We start from the raw sequence: 24,795 nt of genomic DNA, 5'->3' as shown, positions 1-24,795 counted from the left end.
GTTAGAGGAAGATGGCTGCAGTCATGTTCATCACCCAATGCATAGTTCATGAGCAGAAGCAAAATTTTTCCAAATGCTTCTGTTTGAAAACCAAATTGTTTGCCAACCAAAGCATTCATGGGCTGAGGTACCACTGCATTGGATCTCTCCACCTCTCCTCATCATTGGAAATGAAAAGGATTCTAAGTACAGTACTGGGAAACATTTAGAGTATGCAGAGCTATGAAGTCTCTACTGTATGGATCTAAGGGCAAGGAAGACCAAAAGCGGGTATGTTCACCTTGCAAAACTTATCATCTTCCAGTAAACACTAAAAAGTATGCAAGGAGGGCTGAGAGTGTAGCTCAGTGCTAGAACACTTGCTTAGCATATGCAAGGCCCTGGGGCCTACCCCCAATATTGATAAATACAAACTTTACACCTAGGGCAGAGAAGCTAAGCCAGTCCCAGCACCTGGAAGGAAGCTTTCCCGCTGTCATCCCAAGCTCCTAAGGCAGAGAAGGTGAGCCGTGTGGGCACCAGAAGCACCCCTCTACCCCCGTGGAAATGAGAAGACACGTAAACAAGCCTCAAAAACAGACTTCTGGATCACCTACAGCAACCCCAAAGGGAAACGAGATGGAACAATCTGATACTCAACCACCTGGACTCTCTGAACTGGCAACAAAAGAGGATCTGGGAAAAATGATATCAGAAATAATTACTCAGATAACAATAAAGATTTTGCTCATGGTGCAAGACATGATTAATGAAGGACCCTAGTTAGCAAGACAGACTCCATATTGCTGCTTGACCTACCTGCCTGCCCTTTAGGTGAACTCAGAAGGAGGAAGCTTAGAAACCTCCTCCCCTTAGAGAGTCTCTTAGAAGCAACAATTAATCAACTATTGTTTTACAAATGTTCTAACTACAGGGCGTTCTGCTTCTGTACCTTTTGCTTGCTTTGCTAGTTCTGTCCCATAGGGGAGCCTCGAAACTGCTGGCCTCAAAGGTGTATAAAATATGTTAATCTCCCCCCAGTGGGGACTCGACTCTGATGCTCGGCTTGGATCCCGGCTGGTAATAAACTCCTCTGTGGATTTAATATCGGTCTCTGGTTGGTTCTTTCTCCCTGGGCGCAACAATTAATAAATCTAGAGTGGACACAGAAAAAAAAATAGAGGATCTGAGGAACATGATGGAATCCCAACATAGGAAACAAATGGAATCCATAAAACAGATGCAAATAGATTTCCAGGAGATTAAAAGCTCCATCGAAAGTCTGCACAGCAGAATGAACCAATGTGAGGATAGAATTTCAGATATAGAAGAAAAGATTGCAATTAGTGACCAGGAAAATAAAAATTGCTTTAAAATTGTAAAGGAACATGAGAAATCAATCCAGCAGCTGCTAGATGATGCAAAGAAGAATAATATAAGACTGATTGGAGTCAATGAAGAAAGAGGAAAGAGTGCAGATGACATAAAATAAACTGTTCACAGAAGTGATGGCAGAAAACTTCCCAAGGAGGGGAAAAGAACTTGACATAGATAAGTGAGGCATATAGGACTCCAGCTAGCCTTGATCAAAAAAAATCTACACATAGGCATATAATAGTTAGGATTCCAGAAACCCAACAGAAGACCAAAATTCTACAAGCAGTGAGAGAAAAGAAACAAATCACATACAAAGGAAAGCCCATCAGAATCACAGCAGACTTCTCAATGCAAACCCTCAAGGCAAGAAGAGCTTGGAGTGATGTATTTCAAGCCCTAAAGGAAAACAGCCTCCAACCCAGATTGATGTACCCTGCAAAACTATCTTTCAAAATTGATGGAGAAATAAGATACTTTCATGATAAAGAGCACCCAGGAACTTCATGAATACCAAACCGGCACTCCAAAAAATTTTAGACAATACCCTAGGAAAAGACAATGAGGATCACAACCCCAGGAAACCCAGCAAAATGAATCCATTGGGCCTGACAAATTAAACGAAAAAGGGGAGAATCCAACAAAAAGAAAAAGTCACGACAAGGCTTTTAAAACTTTTAACTTCATCTCCCTAATGAGTGTATAATTCAATCTTGTTATTGTACTGATTAGTATTTTTCTGATTCTGGAGTTGCACACCTTTCCTTGTGCTGTTTTAGCTATTTATCATCTTCTTATGTCTACTTTTTAATTGGGTTGTCTATTAATGAGCTGTAAGAGTTCTTTATATATTCTGGTCATAGGTTACATGCATTGTAAATATGGTCTGTTTAAGGACTACTTTTCATTTTAATGATGTCATTTCAAGTTCTAAATTTTGATGGAATCTCATTTATCAGTTTTTTTAATACATCATGTCTTTTGTATACTAGGTAGTTCTTGCCTACCATGAATTCATAAACATTTTCCCTTATAATTTCTTCTTAAAGTTTTATACTTTTAGGCTTTCATATTTAGGTTCATAGATCCCTTCAAGTTATTTTCATGTATGGAAATAAAGGGTTGAGCTTAATTTTTTATATATGGATACTAGGTGTTCTAGTGCCGTTTGCTGAAAACACTATCTCTCCTTCGGCTCTTGAATTGAGTTTATATTCTATAAAATGCTAATGTTAAATAATCTTTCAAAACTCAGTGGACCATATATGTGTGGTTCTATTTCTAGGTTCTCTGTTTTATTCAAATGATCTATATGTCTTTCCTTACACCAACACTGCCTTGATTACTGTAGCTTTAGAAGAAGTCTTAAAATTAGGTACTAAACATCTTCCAACACTGTTTTTGTTTTCTTTTTCTTTTTACTTTTCTAGGTCCTTTGTACTCCTACATAACTTTTAAATTTCAATATCCAATTCTTCATTTATAGCAAGTATACACAGACCTGAATTTTTATATATGTCTTGTGTTTTCTAATCCTGCTAAATTCAAACACAAGTTCCCGGGCCTCCTAGAGATTTCTTAGTATTTTCTCTGTAGATGATCATTTCATCTACATATAAAGATTTTGCTTCTACCTTGCCAATCCTGTCCTAATTGTGTCATTTTATTGCCAGACTATTTTGGTGGGGCCTTGGTTTCAAAGTTTAATGGGCAGATAAAGAGTAAGCATATCTGCCCTTGTTCCCCACCTTAAGGAGAAAGCATTGTATCTTCTCCATTCACATAAGGCGTTCTCGCTGGAAGTATGGAGTACATGTCTTTAATCTGGTGAAAAGGTTTCATTCTACTTCTAGTCTCCTGATAGCTTTTACCATGAACAGCTGTAGAATTTAGGCCAATACTTTTTCTCCAACTAGTGACAGGATCATATGGCTTTTTCCTTTCCTCTGTTAAAATGATGACTTTTGGGGGTGGATCTTCTAGTGTTGAACCAACCCTGCCATCCCTATCACAAAACCACTTTCTACATCCTGCCAGATCTGACTTCTAATAGTTTGGTTTTGTTAAACAAATTTCTATCTATGTTCATATTTTTTTCTTCTATTATCTTTATCCAGTTTTAGGATTAGCACAATGTTGATTTCCTAAAATGAGGGGAGAAGTGTTCCTTCTTTTTTCTGCTTTAATTGTTTGATATAATTTATTAGTTAAAATGTATATGAGCCTGCTGTTGTCATATAGGTAGGTTTTCTAGCTAGGAGTATACCTTCTTTAATAGGTGCTATTCAAATTTTATATTTCCTCCAGAGTTAGTTTCATTAATTTGTCTTCCAAGGTACTTCTGAGAAGTTGTCAAATTTACATCAAAACAGATTTTTGAAATATGCTTTCTATATCCTTTTAAATTCTGTAAAATCTGTGGTAATGTCTAGTCTTGATATTGTAATTTAAAAATGTATAATTGATATTGTATAACAGGAAGAAAATGTCTAAAGGTGCAGGGGAAGTGGGAAGGGTAGGGGAAAGGAAAAAAGGGAAAGGAAAAAATATGAGAAAAGGAAAAAAATGGAAACAAAATCTTTGCAAATAGGGAAGGGTGGAGGGGGTGAAGGGAGAGCAGGGGAAGGGGAAAAAAATAAGAATCAAGATACTCATGTAATGGTACAAGATCCCAATGATGAATGTAACTGTATTTTATACCACAAATGTACCAATAAACTTAATGGGAAAAAAATAAAAACTTTACAAGTAAACATAATGCCTAAAGACCAGGATGGAGGAGGTACTACTAGACCTTCTCACCTGATGATATGTCACTTTGATGGTTCAGTAAAGGATATTTTGCTAACTCCAAAACATAGCGTAATGAATGCTAACATGTTCAAAGTGAAGAGGGAAATATATGAACAGTACTAACCTGTGCTCTATCAAAGGTACAAGCAGATGCTAAGTAAATGTGCTTAAAGAAAGATTTGTTTGCTTAGAGGTTTGCCATGCAGTCACGAACATATTTCTGCAGAAGATCAATGCACAAAGACATGCAAAGGCATATCTCTTGCTAGGTGCTGATTCTATTATCACTCACCCTGCTTTATTCCTCCAGCATCAAAGAATGCCAGGCCTGGGTCACTGCACTAATCCCCAAATTTCCATTCTGACCCAGTGTAGACCATAAAGTAGGTACTCCTGGTTCATCATAAAGTGACAAAAGTGGGAAGATTTTTACAAAATTACAGAAACTAATGTTACTCAACTGAGAGTACTGGCAGGATGGATGGATATATAGCACTGGAGTCAAAACCACAGTGAATTCTGGACCCAGATGGCTGGGAGGGTGCAAATCCCAGCTCTACCACATATTAGTGACATGACCTGGTTGTTGCATAACTGACTCCTCTTGGCCTCAGTTTACTTACCTTACTTACCACCAGGTCAGCATAGTAATTTGGGGACTAGTGCAATGACTTCCAGCCCTGGCATTCTTTGATGCTAGAAGAATACAGCAGCATGGATGATAATAGAATCAGCAACTAGCAAGAGATGTGCCTTTGCATGTGTTTGTGGGTTGAGCTTCTGTAGTTTACTCATTTGCGAAATGCAGATAATCACAATGCCATAGCTTTGTCTTGAGGACTAAATAAAGTAATGGGTGATTTTCTATTCCCAGATAATTATCTATAAGTATATAATTTATTACAATAAATTGTGAAGCATTTAGAATAGCAGTAATTCCCTCTAGAGTAGCACATGGTGAGGCTACATAAATGTTTGCTACATGAGGAGAATTCCATTTAGTCTTAGATTATGTTCCAACTGTTTTTCTGGTATTTTTAATCTTTTGTAAAATTCCGGTTTTAGCAAATTATTTGGCTTTGTGTTGATTTGGTTTTGATATTCTTTTTTAGTATTTATTTGTGGGAATTGATGTAGCCATATAACATGCTTTGATAGTTTTCTATCTCTTTATCCTCTTCTCTTTACCTCCCCTCCCCCATCAACAAAAATTCTGTCTTCTTGCTTCCTACCATCACTCCTTTATTTTACTTATTTATTTAGGTTGTAAGGTTTTCATATAAAAGAAACCATGAGATATTTAACTTTCTGTGCCTAACATATTTCATTTAGCATTATGCTCTCAGGGTCCATCTGTCTTCCTGAAGATGACATTATTTCATTTTCTTTATGGATGAACGATATTCCATTGTGTATGATATATACATATAATATGTGTGTACATATATACATATGTTCATTTATACGTATATATATATATCATATTTTTATATTCTTATTTGAAAGAATAAAAATTGGCACTTATCTGGAAATGGATGGTACATGCCTATAATCCCAGCATCCTGAGAGGTTAAGGCAGGAGGATCACAAGTGTAATCCCAGCCTGGGTAATTTAGCAACTTAGCAAGAACCTGTCTCAAAATAAAAATAAATAAATAAATAAGCAAATAAATAAATGAAAAGGGGCCAGAGATAAATGTAGCTCAATGGGAAGGCCCTGAGTTCTGGAATCCCCAGTACTAAAAAAAAAAAAAAAGTATGTACCCAATCTTCTACAGCATTTAAACCTATTTTTAAAATTCTTATTGAAATCTCCATGTCTGCAAAATACTATGATAGTCTCACACCTCCCGGCCCCATTTTATAAACAGAGAAACTAATACCCAAGTATGGAAATTAGATGAATTGCCATACACTGACAGTTCTGCAGGATAGCTCCCAGCCCCTACAATGTCCTGCCTGGCCCACGTGTTTCTTCTCATCATGACCTTCCCACAACACTGGTTTGGTTTCTCTTCCTCCACTACTCCATGTTTAGTACCAAGGTGGAGCCCACTTTCTTACTTAGGAGGAGAGTTATGCAATAGCCATATATTCTCCGGCGAACACGGGCAGTTTTTTAAGGTTGTTTTTCATGATGAAATCTGTCTCAGAGGGAAGGAGTTCTAGTGGAATATACATGGGATTAAAATTGCAAAGGCTGTGAAATCATGAAACTTTCCTGAGATCTATACATAAGTGAGGTCTCTGCTCCCCAGCAAGCTCAGGCTGATTCCACCAATGCAGGAATTGGTAGAAATGTGGAATTATGGATGAGAACTTCACTTTTTACCCTTTACAGTTTTTTAGATTCTTTAAATTAAATAAATGCTCACTATGAACACCAAATATTTCCACGTATGTTAATTACACATCAAATGTGAAATGTACAATTTATTACAAATGTGAGTGAAGCCTTCCCTCTTCAAAAGGAAGTAGTGGAAATCATCAGAGAAGCATTTTACAACCTACCGCAAAATAAAAACAAACCTCTTATTTTCTTTTTCTTCCAAAAAAATAGTCCTACTAAACATACTCTAGATACCCACAGATACAGGCTAAGAAATGCCTCTGATACCATATTGCCATGTAACTGAGAGTCTGAAGTCTCTGTGGCTGTGCCCTATGATACTGGATATATTGCAACCAGCCCAAGGAAGAAGCAATGGTCATTAATCTCTAGTAGTGAAGTAAAAATAGCTTCATGGATTTTATTAAGTGTGGAGTGGTGATACAATCTAAGCTATGTATAATAATCAATATATGTCTTAAATAAGAATCCTGGCTGTTTTTAGGTTTGAGGATATGGAAAAAAAAAGAATTACGTTTCCCTGAAATGTTTCCTGACGATAGATCTTTATAAAAATAAAGCACAAAATCTGGGATCTCCAATTGTCCCTGAGCAGAAAGAAAGGCATACATCCTTGGTTTTCTCCCACAAAATGGAGCCAGGTGCAGATCTTCGATGTTAGATCTGCAGTCAGAAATCTGTTTTATTTGTAAAACAAGAAACGGATCCCATTGTTCTTATTTTTAGTGATTAAAAGTAGGTTATAACAATGAAGTATCCTGGCTAATTTATCAATCTGAAGAGGATGTTTTCATGAACAACAGGAGCTCATGTTTTCAAAGAAAAGGAGTCAGGAATGTCACAGGGCTGGTGGTGGAGTTTATAGCAAGAATCCTACAAGAGGTGCACATGGGAGTAGGGAAAATGCAATGGTTTCAGTTGTGTGAGCAAGACCAAGAGATAATCTGACATCAACATGCGGGGTCCCTGAGCCTTGCTCTTCTAGCAACCTATCTGGCATTAGTAAAGAAGAGGAGATCAAACTTCTAGGGGTATTTATCACTTCGGAACCTGGAACACTTGGAAAAAATTTTTAAATGCTTCTTTATGCAAAAACTCCGTGAATCACTGAGAAAATGGGAAATGACTAATAAAATGACTACTCTCATATTGTGGTTCCTAGTTCAAGACCTACTCCTTCTCATGCCCTCTAGAAAACAGAAACAGACAATTTAAACTGATCTTTTGTTCCTCCCCTGAAATTCTGTAGCATAACACATGTCCGTACCATAAAATTGGTTTCATAATTCAAGCTATTTTATCTTTAGCTAGAATTTTTGTTCATTAGACAACTGGGACCTGATCTTCTACAGAATCACTGTGGTCTCAAGGTCCTGGGAAACATGACCTCTTGCAGCCTGAAGGCACCTGCTCTGTCAGTCTGCTTCATCTCCCTGTGGTGAGCCCTCGGCACCAAAACTTGCAAGGATGCTCTGCAGTGCCAAACCCCTTATGGGACCAGATTGAAGCAGTCACTGCAATGTCCACGGTTGAGTTACCTGAGAAGATACAGCTGAGAACTATGTCAAGTACACCTAGCCTTTCTGACCTAAAACAGCTCCTGTTCCAGTCCAGAAGGAGGAAGTGGGTTGTGGTCCCCAACAGAAGAGGAAAAGTGTAATCATCAGTGCATTTGTTGAGTAACAATGAATTATTTCTCAACAGATTTCTTCAAAAGTACCTGCAGTCTGAAAGCATGGCCTTGGAATCATATTAATTGTGATCAAGTTCCAGTCTTTCACATTCTAGCTTTGTGGCCTTGAGCAATCACTTCACCTTTTTGAGCTTCTATTTTTTCCTCTGTGACATGGTGATGTTAGTAATCCATATCTGCCCCTCTTGGGGTTTGTGGTACTCAAAGACATTTCTTACCCTTCTCTCTTGCTGTAACTGTTGTCCAAAGGTAGTGCTTGTTTCACATTTAGCTTATGTGATTATTTACCAAAGAATGTCCAATGCTGAGGATATATTCTATCAGGTAAATAAGACGACTCAGCCTCTGATGCCAATCAGCATCTTTCCTTACACTGGAGCTTGAAGAGATAGAAGTATTACATAAGTTCACAGACAGGGACATGTGCTCAGCAAGGATGCTATGGCTGACATTCAAGTTCTGGGTCCAGTTTGACAATAACACAGACCACTGTGAGTCCCCAGTGTGGGTACTTGCCTGGAGAAATCAGCCAACCACCTAGTATCAGGCTGACCACATTAGACCCTGTAAAACACAGTGGAGGCAGGATTTACCATCATTAGAAAATATGCTTACCTCGCTCAGAACTTGCCCTTCTCAACAGACTTCTTCAACAGTACTTGCAATCTCAAAGCATGGACTTGGAATCATATAAATTATGTTCAAGTTCCAGTCTTTTGGAAACCACTGTGCTTCTGCTGACACTTCCGTCTGCAGACATACAGAATTCTTTACATACATTCCCACGGTCTAACATGTATTGACTTAGAATTTGACTTCACAAAGAATACCAAAAAAATGGACTCACACCTTTCTGGGACTACCACCTATGGTGGCCATATCTAGAGATAGTGGCCTACCAGACTGGTGAAATATCCTACTGAAGCCTAAGAGACAGCATTAACTAAGATAAAACTTTGCATAGTTGGGGCCCTGTACTATAATATATCATATACTTTTGAATGAGAAACCAAGATACGATGTTTCTTCCAAAGCCAGAAAATATAGGAATCACTCTAACATCTAGTAATCCACTGACAAAATGGCTGAAACTTTGAGTGTTACTAAGTTAGAGCTTTTAGATCCCAGGAAATGAATTCTTCCATTACAGGATGCAAAATTGATCTAATTAAATCAGAAGCTGAAACCACTGCCTGGCTATTTTTGGTTCCTCATGTCATAAAACACCAGGCAGAGATGGGATTTACATTATGGCTAAGATGGTTGATTCAAATTACCATGGGGAAATTGCTGGCTGCCACAGTGTAGGGCAGGAAGAATGATGAGTGGTATCTGGGGAAGTTGTCAGGGTACTTCTTAATGTGCCTATATTTGATAGTAAGCACCAATAGGAGATTATAGCCATCCACCCAAAAATCAGGACCACTAAGCACTCAGAAATTTCAGCCATAAAGACTTAACCATACTGAGTTCTAAAACTGGTGTTTTTAAATGCCAAAGCTGATATTTTTAATACCAATATTTTTTCCATTGTGGAGCCCTGATGAGGGGCTGGTTAAGAGTAAAAGTAACATGAAATGGTGAGTACTTTGTCATACTCAAGTGAGAGATACCATGAAGCATTTAAGCTTGTGTGTCTGGTTTATTTCACTCAATATTATATCTTCCAAGTGCATCCATTTTCCTACAAATGTCTCCAATTTGTCCTTCCTTATAGCCCTGTAGTAGTCCATTATGTATTCCATTAGATATCACATTTTCTTTATCCAATCATCTGTTGATGGGTATACAGGCTGCTCCAGGCAAAGAACATAATAAAGAATGGATGGAAGGAGACAGGGGGATGAATTTCTTGCAAAAGGGAAGGGGTCCAGGAGAACAAGGACCTGGGGAGAGGGAGAGGGGAAGGGGAAATAAGTAGAATAAATATATGTCATATACAGGAACCTAATAATCACAATGAATGTAAATAAATGTAATAAACATGAGCTAAGATTAATAGTACCAGTAAGAATGAAAATGGAAAGAGGGGAATTAGAGGAGGAAGGAGGGAGGGGAGAGAAGGGGATAAAAAAAGGAGCAAGCTGTATTATGTACATGTACCCACAACGCAGGATGATTGTAAACTGCATGTACTACAAACATGTACTAAAAAATAAGTTTAAAACAACATAAAATGGTGGGAAGGGGAAGTAACAAATATCAACTATGGTGTCATCACTATCACATATAATGGGAAATGTAGTGTTGTGCGTATCTTGGGAAGAACAAACACCTTTCTTTTTTTCTGTGTTCCTCCACTCTTTGAATGAAGTGTGTTGTTGATGCTTAACATTATAACTTAGTTCATAGACTATGAAAAGTCTCCAAGGAGTGGACCATTTTCACCTGCAGTCCTTGATCTCGATATCATTAGTCTCTGACATTTTGTGTTCCCCATCAGTACCCAGATGGCAGGAGTGCCTCCACTGACACTGGACATCCTTCCCCTGTGTTAGGTTGAAGCATGCAAGTGTTTAGGGGAGTTATAAATGAGTGATAAAAGAGAGTGTGCAAAAGAAACGGACTCTGCCTACCCTGTGCCTGTGTTTTCTTAAGTCCACTCCTCACTCTCCCCACCCTGCAGTGTCAAAGGAACTGACCCCAGAAGGCTGATTTTCAGTTACAAGAAACACTGGTAACAGATGACAGATTTGAAGGGAAAAGCAGTTTTTCTCTTTCTCTGTGTGGCCAGACAGAGTTTCTATAGCAGCTTCATGCCTCATGCAGTATTCCTACCCCAAGGAATATGGGTGCCTGGAATCCAGTAATGACATCTCCTCACTTTGTCTCTCCAGAAAAATGAAGGTAGATTTCTGGTGTTACTAAATCTGTGCTGGCTTACCCTCTCCTATGGATTTCTCAGCCTGAACGATCACCTCTGTTACTAATTCCCTGCATTAAATACCTTCTTTTTGAAGTCCTCAGAATGGTGTCTGCTTTCCTGGTTTTGTACTGAGAAACAGACTAGCTTTTTTGATTATTATGAAGTACCACAGTTAATATGCATATGTACATAGCATAATGCCTAATACATGGCAATTGTCAGAGATTCATTGCTTAGTATTAAATGCATGGATTTGACTGCAGGGTTTGAAATCTCGTTCTATCACTTACCAGACTGAGCAAGTTATTTCAAAGTTCTATGCCTCAACTCACAATAACCAAGATACGAAAACAGCCAAGGTGCCTGCCATTAGATAAATGGACAAAGAAAATGCAGTCTACATATACACAATGGAATATTATTCAGCCATAAAGAAGAATGAAATTTGTCATTTGCAGGGAAATGGATGGAAGTGGAGTCCATCGTGTTGAGTGAAATAAGACAGACTTAGAAAGACAAATATCACAAATATTTCTCCCTAATATGTGAAATCTAAAAAAGATGACAAGAAAGTAGAAGGAGGACTATTATTATCCCAGAGGAAGGGAATAAGCGGGAGGGGAGGAGGAGGAAAGTGAAAGGGTAGGTGGTAATAGGAAGATGGACATAATCAAAATAAATATGCACTGAAACCAAAAGAGGGAAAGGCAAAGTGGTGATGAGGGGTGTGAAAATGATCAAAGTATGTTATATGCATACACAAATCTGCCAAATTGCAACCCATTAATCCGTATAATCAATATACAGTAATGAAAAGATATGAAAAATTGCATGCCTTATTTTCCAAATCCTCAAAAATAATACCTACTCAAAGGGATGTTAAATATGAATTAGATTCGTGTAAAGCACAAGGAGTAGTCCCAGGTAAAAACAGGTCCAATAAATGTGGGTGATTTTTACCTGCTGTCATTTACAAAAAGTCTGTTGATTTTCAACAGAAAAGGAAACAAGGGTCTTTGAGCACCTAGTTTGTACCAGTTAGAATCACATGATTCTAAAAGCAAAACACTTTGTTTCGGTATAGTTCAAGCGGTAAGATGTATTACCCTGGGAAAAGTGATAGCGGCAAAACTAGACTCTCTTATCCCCCATGGAAATATGGAATTGGATGTGGTGTGTGTCTGTGTGTGTAGTTGTAGCTGCCCGCTATCAGCTACCAAGGTGCCTATGGTTTGGTCCTGGCCTGGATCACTGCATGCCTTTCGTGGAAAGAGCACTAGTTAGAGGTTAAAGACTGGGAGTCCAGTTCTGTCCATACCACATAGCTCTTATGTGTCAGGAACGAGTTAAAAAGTCTCTGACTTTAATTGCATTCACCTATAAATAAGATAAATATCTACCATAAGCTTATTACACTGAAATGGAACTTTTGGCTATTATAACTACAAATTATGAGAGAGATTGGGGGTTTTCTCCAGTAAAAAGCTGAGGTGAACTGTCAATCAGAAGAAGCCAGGAAACATGGCTCTATCTCCTTGAACATTCAAAATAATTCTATGGTTTTGGTTCTATGATTAGGCCCCTTTGGATAAAGAAAGAGATTTACAAAGATCTTTGCTGTGTTATCCAAGATTGTTAGCAAGTTGCAGAGACTGAACGTGCATGCAGAGTCAAGAGTCAGAGCTCAGGTTCGTAGTCTTGATGCTGTCACCCATCTCTAGCCAGATAGGGTGCTGGGACTGGATTATGCATTTCAGGGGTCTGCATGCAACAGAATGTCATTTGTGTGCAGTGAAACCATTGCAAAGACAGCTTGGTGTGGGGTGGAAAGCAGAGAGATGGTAAATCTATGGAGTGCTTTCTGAGATCATTCTCAATAAAACTTCAGGCCCACAGGAGAATTTTCAACAATGCAACTCTTGAGGAAAATTTGATTTATGGAGAAAAGCGGTGAATGACTGGAGTCTACACCAACTCACGCAGGGTAACTAAGTGGACAGTGAACAAACACCCAGACATTAGCAAATAAGTACAAAGAAGACTGTGATAAAGTTATGATAAGACATGACAGACATAGGAGTGAGTACCAAGCCCACAGGGGCTAAGCTCTAACATTGGAGATTCAGGCTTTTGGAGGGCTTTTGTCATATTTGTGCCATAATTGTACAGAAAGAGAATCTGCAGCTGTCTCTGGTACCAGGTGACATGGGACAGGTGCATCCATCTGTTAGCACAGGTTCTTCATCTATAATCTGGGAACATCACCTGTCATGTCATTGCCAGACCTTTTAAGGAGACAACAGATGGAATCATAAGAGCTGACTCATTATATACATGTGTCTGCAAAATGTTTCCAAATACATCATCCCAGCTGAATCTTACTCCAATCCAACATTATTGATACAAAACTGATAGTTACTGGAAACATACAGTGGACCTGCCAAGCCAATACTGTGGTAGTAAGCTTGTTGTCTGTTATTGTTTTGTTTTGTTTTCTAAATCTTTGCCTGCTTTTATTCTAATTTTATCCTCTGGTGGAACTTGGATCCCCACGCTGAAAGTGAGCTCCCAAAAGGCCTTGTTGGATAGGCATGGCCAGCAAAAACTCCAGACCACCAATGATAGAGGGGCTGTGGCGTTTGGGTGACTGATTAAGAAATGACTTTGAAAAGTATGGAGTGCTTGGCAAAGGGATCCCTTTGATGCAAATGCAGACCTCATTGCCAGTGACAAACATCAGACACAGACACGAGTGCCAGAGTTTCCTCTGCAGCACCCGGGCCAGATTACAACCCTTCTGGTACATCTGTAATTAGCTGACTCACTTGATAAGTGGCCTTCCAGGTGGGTTTCTGAGAAGAGGAGCAGGAAGAACTCTCCAGCCATGGCTAGACTGACCCGATGGCCTCTGCCATGTCATTTGCACTTCAAGCAGAGTCTGGCCTGTTCCTTTCTGAATATTTTATATTAGCCAGGTCAGGAAAGATGCCTATTGTTTAATTTATACCTGAGTGTTCACCCTTTATCTTTTTATCATTCTCTGGAGATGGAGTTAGAATATGAGAAGAGTCTGGAGTTGGATTTAGGAAGAACCTACAGCCCAGAAACACTCATTTTAGGGGATTATTGTGAGACCAGCTGCAGGTGAGTACATGAGTAGTGGCCCTCACTGCCTCAGCTCAGGAGAGAAAAAAGGCAACCACCAGAGGCCCAAGAATGCTCGCCACAGTGCCACTAGTATCTCTTTCTTGACCTAGGCTTTCCTTAATCTAATAGACTGAGTACTGCTCCCAAATGCAGGTAGGAACAACATAGAAAGAACTTTCTTGGCCCCCCAGTACTGAGGAACAGAACCACAATCAACAAAGAGGAGATGAACCTTCCAGGCCACCGAAGTGCTCAGGTGATCCTCGTGAGCACCAGCAGCACACACACTTCCCCCCACCCCCTTTGAAATAAGAAGACACCTACACAAGTCCCAAAACCAGACATCCAGATCACGTAACGCAACACCAAAGGGAAACAAGATGAAACAATCTGATATTCAACCACCTGGACTCCTTGAACTGGCAACAAAAGAGGATATGGAAAAACTGAAATCAGAAATAATTTCTCAGATAACAGCAGAGAATGTGCCCATAGTGCAAGACATGATCAATAAATCTAGAGAGGACATAGATAATAAAAATAGAGGAGCTGAGGAACATGATGGAATCCCAACATAGGAAACAAATAGAATCCATAAAACAAATGCAAACAGAATTCCCAGAGATTAAAAACTCCATTGAAAGTTTACAGAGCAGAATGACCCAATGTTAGGACAGAATATCAGATATAGAAGATAAGATTGCAATTAGTGAAAAGGAAAAGAAAAATTTCTGTAAAATAGAAAGGGATCCCCAAGAAAGCAATTCAGCAGCTGCTAGATGATACAAAGAATAATAACATAAGACTAATCAGAGTCAACAAAGAAACAGGAGAGAGTGCAGATGACATAAAAAAACTGTTCACAGAAGTGATAGCAGAAAACTTCCCAAGCAAGGGAAAAGAACTTGACATGCAGATAAGTGAACCATATAGGACACCAAATAGCCTTCATAAAAAAAATCTACACATAGGCATATAATAGTTAAGATTCCAGAAACCCAAGAGAAGAACAAAATTCTACAAGCAATTAGAGAAAACAAACAAATCACATTCAAAGGAAAGCCCATCAGAATTACAGCAGAGTTCTCAACGCAAACCCTCAAAGCAAGAAGAGCTTGGAGTGATATATTTCAAAGCCTAAAGGAAAACATCCTCCAACCCAGATTGGTGTACCCTGCAAAACTATCTTTCAAAATTGATGGAGAAATAAAATATTTTCATGAAAAAGGGCACCTTAAGAACTTCATGAATACCAAGCAAGCACTCTAAAAAATTTTAGACAATATCTTGGAAAAGACAATGAGGATCACAACCCCAGGAAACCCAGCAGAATGAATCCATCTGACATGATAAGAAATTAGTTGCAAAGGGGCAGAATCCAACAAAAAGAAAAGGTCATGAGAATGATAAGTCAATATGTATCAGTTATAACCATCAATGTTAATGGTCTCAATTCACCAATTAAAAGAAATAGACTGACAGAATAAGTCCAGAAGGAAGATCCAAAAATATGCTGCATAGAAGAAATACACTTAATTCAAAAAGAAACTCATAGACTGAAAGTTAAAGGGTGGAAAACAATACTCCATGCAACAGGAATCCAAAAAAAAAAGCAGGAGTAGCTATCCTCTTGGCAGATTAAGTGGATTTCAAACCAACACTGATTAAGAGAGACACTACATCCTTGTAAAGGGAACAATCCAACAGGAAAAGATGACAATCATAAACATATATGCACCAAACACTAGTGCACTCAACTATATAAAACAAATATTAAAGGACATGAAAAATCAAATAAGCACTAATACAATAATAGTGGGGGATCTCAAAACCCCACTGTCACAAATAGATTAGCTAAACAAAAAATAAGGAATGAAACACTAGAACTCAATCAAACTCTTGAACAAATGAACTTAAAGATGCTTACAAATTGTTCCACCCCACAAAATCAGAATACATATTCTTTTCAACTGCACATGGGTCATTCTTCAAAATAGACCACATACTCGCTCATAGAACGTGTTTAAGTAAGTGCAAAGGAATTGAAGTTATCCCCTGTATATTATCAGACCATAGTGTGATGAAATTGGAGATCAACAGCAAAAGAAAAAACAAGAATTTCATAAACACATGGAAATGGAGCAAAACACTTGAGAATAACCAATGGGTCACAGAGGAAATTAAAGAAGAAAGTTCCTACAATTAAATAACAATGACAATACAATGTATCTGAATCTATGGGACACAAAGAAAGCTGTCTTTTGAGGGAAATTCATAGCAGTGAATACTCATATTAGGAAAACAGAGTGAGTCCAATTAACAACCTGATGCTGAACCTCAAACTTCTAGAAAAGGAAGAGTAGGACAAACCCAAAACTCATACAAGGGAGGAAATTATAAAGATCAGAGCAGAAATCAATACAATGGAGACTAACAGAACAATACAAAAAATCAGTGAAGCCAAGAGTTGATTTTTTGAAATAATAAATAAAATTGACAAACCCTTAGCCAACCTCAAAATAAAAAGAAAAGAAAAGGCCCAAATTCATGCAATTAGGAATGAAAAGGATGAAATTACAATGGACCCAGCAGAAATCAAGAGGATCATCAATAGCTACTTCAAGAGCCTATACTCCAATAAGATGGAAAACACAGAAGAAATGAACAGATTCCTGGATACATATAAATTACCAAAGTTGAACAAAGAAGACCTAAAAATTCTAAACAATTCAATATCAATCAATGAAATTGAAGATGCAATGACAAACTTACCATCTAAGAAAAGGCCGGGTCCTGATGGCTTCACTGCTGAATTCTACAAGATATTTAGAAAGCAACTACTGTCACTACTGTTTAAACTCTTCAATGAAATTGAAAAGGAAGCAATACTCCCAAATTGATTGCTGGGAGCAACCATCACCTTGATCCCCAAAGCAGAGAAAGACCCAACCAAAAAAGAGAACTATAGGCCAATCTCACTAATGAACATAGATGCAAAAATCCTTAATAAGATACTGGCAAATAGAAAGCAGAAGATCATCAAGAAAATCATACACCCTGACCAAGTGGAATTCATCCCAGAAATGCAGGGATGGATCAACATATGCAAATCAAAAAATGTAATATACTATATCAATAGACCCAAGGACAAAAACCATATGATCATCTCAATAGACGAAAAAAAGCATTTGACAAAATCCAATATGCATTTATGATAAAAACCCTAGAAAAAATTGCAATAGATGGTCTCTACCTCCATGTGATGAAAGGCATACATAAAAACCAACAGCCAATACTATACTAAATGGTCAGAAATTGAAATCCTTCAGACTAAAATCAGGAACAAGACAAGGATGTCCACTATCACCACTCTTGTTCAATATAGTTTTGGAAACATTAGCCATAGCAAATAGACAAGAGAAAGAAATAAAAGGAATAAAGATAGGAAATGAAGAAGTCAAATTGTCATTATTTACAGATGACATGATACTCTATATAGAAGACCCCAAGAATTCCAGCAAAAGTCTTCTAGACTTAATAACCAAATTTAGTAAAGTAGCTGGATACAAGGTCAACACACAAAAATCAATAGCTTTCCTCTACATGAAAAACAGACTCACTGAGAGAAATAGGGCAAATGATTCCTTTCACAATGGCATCCAAAAAACTGAAATACCTAGGAATCAACCTAACAAAAGAAATCAAAGACCTCTTCTATGAAAACTGTAACACACTGAAAAGAGAGATTGAAGACTATATCAGAAAATGGAAAGACATCCCTTGCTCTTGGGTAGGAAGAATCAACATAATGAAAATGCCCATACTTCCAAAACTGCTATATGGATTCAATGCAATCCCAAGGGAAATTCCAGAAGCATACTTCACGGACCTTGAGAAAAAAATCCAAAAATTTATTTGGAACAAGAAGAGACCAGAGTAGCAAAAGCAATTCTAGCCAATAGAGACATGGCAGGGCGTATCACAGCCCCCAACTTGAAACTATACTACAAACTACTGTGATAAAAACAGCATGGTGCTGGCAAAGAAATGGACTTGAGGACCAGTGGAACAGATTAGAAGTTGCAGAAACAACTCCACACACACTCAGCCACCTCATCTTCGACAAAAGAGCCATGTACCCTCACTGGAAGGAAGATAGCCTCTTTAATAAATGGTGCTGGAAAAATTGGGTTTCAACTTGCCAAAGATTAGAACTAGACTGATATCTCTCATCATGCACTAAACTAAAATTGAAATGGATTAAAGATCTAAATATTAAAACAGAAAGGCTGAACTGGCTGGAACAGAGGTTAGGTAGAACTCTTGAAGATATTGGTGCAGGAAAAGATTTTATGAACAAATCCTCAGTTGCCTGTGAACTAGCACAATAAATAAGTGAGATCTCTTCTTATTAAAAAGCTTCTGCACAGCAAAAGAAACCACCAACAGTGTGAAGAGACAACCCACAATGTGGGAAAAAATTTTCACCTGCTGTCCCTCAGACAACGATCTACTCTCTAGAATCTGTAAAGAACTTTAAAAAAAAATCAGACCTCCCAAATTTAAAGACCCAATCCAAAAATGGGCATCTGAAATGAACAGACATTTCTCAGACAAAGAAGTAGAAATAGCAAATAAATACATGAAAAAATGTTCAACATCACTGGTCATTCGAGAGATGCAAATGAAAACAATGCTGAGATTCCACCTCACTCCAGAAAGAATGGCTACTATCATGAAATCAACAAATAACAAATGCTGGCAGGGCTGTGGGGAAAGAGGAACACTGCTCCACTGCTGGTGGGAGTGTAGACTGGTGCAACCACTGTGGAAATCAATATGGAGATACCTCAAAGAGCTAGGACTGGAAGTCCCTTTTGACCCACCCATTCCCCTGCTAGGTATCTTCCCCAAAGATTTAAAAGAATCATACCACATTGATATAGGTGCACCCATGTTCACAGCAGCACAATTTGTAATAGCTAAAACTTGGAAGCAGCCTAATTGCCCATCAACTGGAAACTGGATAATGAAAATGTGTGGTTTTTTTATAAAATGGAGTACTACTGAGCCATAAAAAACTGAGAAATTAGAGACATTTATTGCTAAATGAATGCACATTGAGGCAATACTCTTAAGCGAAATAAATAGGACACACGTGTGTAAATATCAAATAGCTCCTCTAGTGCGAGAAACTGAAAGTGTAAATAAGGACTAAAAGGTATAATAGATAATGTGAAATAGGAAGAAAAGGAGCAAATGAAGGAGAAGTGAGAGGGCTAGGGGAAAGGAAAGAAGGGAATGAAATTAATATGAGAAAATGGAAAAATAGAAACAAAGTCTTTGTAAATAGGGAGGGGTGGAGGGGTTGAAGGGAGGGCAGGGGAAGGGGGAAAAATAAGAACCAAGAGAGATTATATAAAGGTGCAAATTTGCAATGATGAATGCCATTATACTGTATACCTAAAGTGTACCAATAAAATTAATTTCCAAGAAAAAGAAAGATCCTTCTCACTCCAGGCTGGATCCCCTCACTTTCAGTTATGTTGCTTCTGTCCTTCACATCGTGTTAGGAAGCAGCTGCACCCCACGGGAAGGCCATTTTTATCACTGCCTCCTGATACTCTCGCCTTCTGGCCCAGCAGAACTTCCCACAGTTCTTTTAGAAAAAACAACCCCAGTCTCTCTGGTGCTAGCCAGGCCCATAGTTCAGCACCTCTGAGCCAATTAGCATAGTTTCTCAAGCTCAGCATCTGTGCTCACAGCAAAGTCTTTGGACCAGGTGATTGAGCAGGTGACATCCTTCGTGCCATAGCCTTGGACCAGATCAGAAGCCCACTCCTCACATAAGAGTGGCTGAGGCAGTAGGGTTCCAACTGCCTCTAGGACTCTAGGACTCTTTTGTTCCCACTTCTACCACTACTACTACTGCTACTACTGCTACTACTACTACTACTACTACTACTACTACGTCATTAAAAAGCTAAAGGGGAATAAATGTTAAATAGGATGCTGATATCATTGGTATAAATTTGTCTGTAGGAAAGACAGGCCCTTCATCACTAAAGCTATAAACCACATAAAATTGAAGCAAATATGGTTCTTGTCCCCAAATAGCATCAGCAAGTGGCTTAAATTCCTTGAGCACACATAAACATTTATTTTATAGCATATCTAGTCTCTTCCTTGGAGCCTAAAGACCAGTGGAATGAATTGGTCTTTAAATCCAGTGGTGGGGAAGGGAATGGAGGGTCCTCATGAATGAGGTTACCTTTGAGCCTCAGGAATAAGGATGATAGAGTAGTAATACCCCTTATCCCTGGGAAGAGTGTGCAAAGTGGATGGGGCACTGGCATTGGGTGTTGAGGGAGTGATGACAGCACAGGACTAAGGAAGAGAGAAGGAGAAGACATGAAAAAGGATTTAGCTAGGCCTAGAACCTCTCTAGGAAGTTGAAATTTGATTCCCAGGGGGATGTAGATCCCTACAGGGGTTTACAGTGGAGTGGTCCAATTAGACCTGGATTCAAAGAAACCCCTGGCAGCTCTTTGTGTGTTTCATTAGGGGAAGAGGAACTGGAGGTGACCACAGGGAGGAGGTCAGCAGGAGGGAAAATGGGAAGGGAGAAAAGGGAGAAAATCAGCAGTGCTCAGTGTTCACCCACTGGCCAGGAGATGGGCTGAAGTACATGAATAATAGATGAAGTGCCGGGTTGATGATGTAAATTAGAATGAGCATTTTAACAAAGTCCTTACATGAACATTTCAGGGCTGGGATCATCAGAGGTTCTTTACTTTTAGTGGTAGCAGCAGTGGTGCTGAAGAGGAAAGAGAGGGCATCTTTTTCCATTTGTGGCTGCCAGTCTTGTGACATTCAAAGGAAAACAACCAATGTTGTGGCAGCCATGAGGCAGCTGACTCTGGGAGAATGCAAGCTCTGTTAACCTGAAATCAAGCTAATTGTCTCCAATATTATTTTCAATAATAATGAACAATGATTAGTGCCAAACTCTGGGATAAGTGATTTATATACGCTGCATCGTTTAATTCCTCCAACACCCAAGGAGGTAGATTCCATTGTCTTCCCTTAACATCCAAGGAACCTAAGATAAGAATGTTTGACAGTTCACTGAAGGCCTCCCAAGAAATGAGTAGCAAGCAGGAAATTGATTTCAGTTCTTTCTAACTCTGAAGATCTTGCAAATATGTACGATGGGGTTTTATGCTTAACATACAAATGTCAGAAGCAGCAATTTCTGTCGACTTTTTTTTTCAAGACACCACAAAGATGTTACTATTAATAGTCTCTTCATCTCAGAGAGCTTAAAGCAACTCATTTAAAAGCCAGACAGCTTGAAGGTAGCTTGCCAGGGATTTGCAACAAGGTTCTCTTACTCCAGAGTAGATGAGGAATCTAATACACAGCCCATTTTCTCCTGTTGTAGACTCATTTCTCCTTTATTTACCCTCTATTTTTTGTTCATGGCATTACCAAACACCCCACCTCCAAAGCAGAACTATCATCCACCATAACCAAACCTGTCTTCTTTATCTCCTACAGTTCTCTTTCCTTCTCTCTGGTCTGTCTCCTCTGACTTAAACAAAGCCCACCTCCAACAGTCCACTGGGCTTTCTCAGTCCTCACTCCACTTAACCAGTGGTTTTCGAATTTCAGCATACCTGGTACCTGAAAAATGTTCGGACACAGCCTCCTGGGCCTCAGCTCCAGAGATTCTGGGTCAGTGAGTGCTATGGCTTGAATATGACTCAGCTCCTCTGAAACTCAAGTTGAAACTCTCTACTCATGAGATTTTAAAACGTAAGACAAGCTGGCATCTTTCAGAGGTAACTTCATGAGTGAATTAATCTATTCGTGCCATTTGAGGATTAATGGATTGATGGGCTTAGAAAAGGCAGTCTAGCCAGGCCACTGGAAAGCTCCCTGTCTCTCACTATGTGATTCCCCTGTGCCACCCTGAAACTCTGCCAACAAAAACCCATCACTAGACATTGTTCCTCAACCTAAGAGCAGAACCATAAGCCAAGATAAATCTCTCTTCTTTATAACTTAGTCTGCAGCATTGTTTTATTAGCTACAGAAAATAGACTAAGACAATAGGTATGGGGTGAGACCTACAAATTTGCATCTCTACTAAATTTTCAAGACGGGCCACTACTGCTAAGAACCTCACTTTGAGAACTTCTGCCCTACACCATGCCTCCCAAAGTGACCACTTCTCTTCTGTGTGTATAAATGCTCCATGGTTTCTCATGACCTAGAGAAGGTAAATGTTCAGCATTTCATAAGCTTTGGTTCATGTGAGCCCAGGTAGGGGAATGGTAGATCAAAGATGGATCAGAGGTAAGAGCTGAAAATGCCACTCAGTCTGATGGTACTACTAAATTTATAAAGATTTTCCTAGGCTCAGAGAAAGAAATAGCCCTGAGCAAAAGAGAGTGACCAGGTAAGGGGGAAGTAATCTTCATCACAGTCCTCCTGAATTTTAATTGTTCAACTGTTTGTTTGACCATTCACTTACTATTCTAGGCAATGGACCAGCATTAGGGCTGGATGCTCCAAGGATATAATGACAGGCTTAGAGAACCTGATGGTGAACTATTGCCTGGATAACAATTTATCAACTAATATATTACACTATAATTAGTGTACTAAAGAGGAAAATCACATGATCATACTAACTGCTGAAGAAGCATTTGACACCAACAAAATAGTCTTATTTTAAGAAGAAAGAAAGCACAGTCAGAAAACTAGGAACAGAGTCCACCCTGATAAAGTCCTTCATGAAAATCCAAGAACTAACATAATACTTGATAGTGGCAGACTAAGTGTTTTGCCCCTCTGGTCAGAAATAAAACAAGGTAGTCTGCCATTACCAAGTCTAGCCAACATTTTAGTGGATGTTCCAGCCAGAACTATTAGGCAAGCAAAAAATAAGTGAAAGTCATGGAAAGGAAGAAGTAAAACTATTTCTACTTATAGATGGCATGATCTTAGATAAAGAGAATATGTAGGAATTCACTTTAAAAAACTACAAAACTATAAAAACTTAGAGATAATCACCAAGTTCAGCAATACTGCAGATATAAGATCAATAAAACCAGCTGTATTTCTATATCCTGGCAATGGACAAAGATGAAATCAACAAAATAATTTACAAGAGCATCACAAAAGAATAAAAAAAGACATTTAACAAAAGTGTAATGCTTTTACACTGAGAAACACAAATATTATTGACAAAGAAGATCTAAATATAAACATAAAGAAATCCCATGATTGTGGATCACATTATCAATCATGTCAAATGACAATAATCCCTAACTTGATCTCCAGATTCTATTCAATTCCTTTCAAAATGCAGGCTGGTATTTTGCATAAAGAAAAGATACATCTTCATAACCTTAGATTAAACAATGATTTCTTAGGTAGAATACAAACAAAATATACAAAAAGAAAAATTAGATAAACAGGACGTCAATGACATTTTAAAAAATACTTTCATCCTAAAATTCTACCATTAAGAAAATAAACAGACAACCCACAAATTGGAAGAAAACTGTACAAATTATATATCAGATAGAGGACTTTTATCTGGAACATATTTTTTAAAAAAACTTCTGTGGTAGTAACAAGAGCTAAAAATTTAAATGGACAAAGAATCTAATAGGCATCTCTCCAAAGAGGACACACAATTGGCAAATGATGCTCAACATCATTAGTCATAACAGAAATGCAAATCAAAATTACATTTTGATACCACTTCACACCCACTAGGAGAGCTATAATTAAAAAGACAGACAAGAGTAAGTGCTGGCAAGGGTGTGGAGAAATTGCAACCCTTATATGTTGTTATAGTAGATAAACAGGACTTCAGGATTTGTTAGTGGAGAACAGTTTGGTGGTTGCTCAGAAAGTTAAATAGCATTACCATGGGATTTGACAATTCCACTCTGAGGTATAAACCCAAATGAAATGAAAGCATGTGTCCATGCAAATAAAAGGCACATGAGTGTTCATAGTAGCATTATCCATAATATCCCTAAATTGGGAATGATGCAAATGCCCATCCATTGATGAATGGAAAAGCAATATGTGGTGCATTTATACAATGAAATGTTATTCCATGATAAATAAACTAGTCATTCATGCTATGATACAGGTGAACTTTGCAAATATTATACTAAGTAAAAGAATCTAGACACAATTAGCCATATATTATATCATTTCATTTGTATGGAGTGTGCAGAAGAGGCAAATCTGCACAGGCAGAGAGCAGGTTAGTGGTAGCCTGGGACTGAGGAAATGGGAGGAACCGGAAGTGACTGACAGGTGTAGGGTTTCTTTTTTTTTTTCTTTCTTGCGGTACCGGGATGGAACTCAGGACCTTGCGCTTGCGAAGCAGGCGTGGTGCCACTGAGCTAAAACCCCGGCCCCAAAGGGCTTCTTTTTGAGATGATGAATATGTTCCAAAATAAAATTGTAATAATACTTTATGCACCTCTCTGAATATGAAACAAAACATAGTTTCAGGTACATTGAAAGTGGGTGAAATATATCGGATGTGAATTACAATTT

This window comes from Heterocephalus glaber, unplaced genomic scaffold (genome assembly GCF_053883595.1).
Source record: "Heterocephalus glaber isolate CG9 unplaced genomic scaffold, H.glaber_assembly_v1.0 deba00000281, whole genome shotgun sequence".
Taxonomy (NCBI): Eukaryota; Metazoa; Chordata; class Mammalia; order Rodentia; family Bathyergidae; genus Heterocephalus; species Heterocephalus glaber.
Note: the sequence above shows the minus strand (reverse complement) of the source record.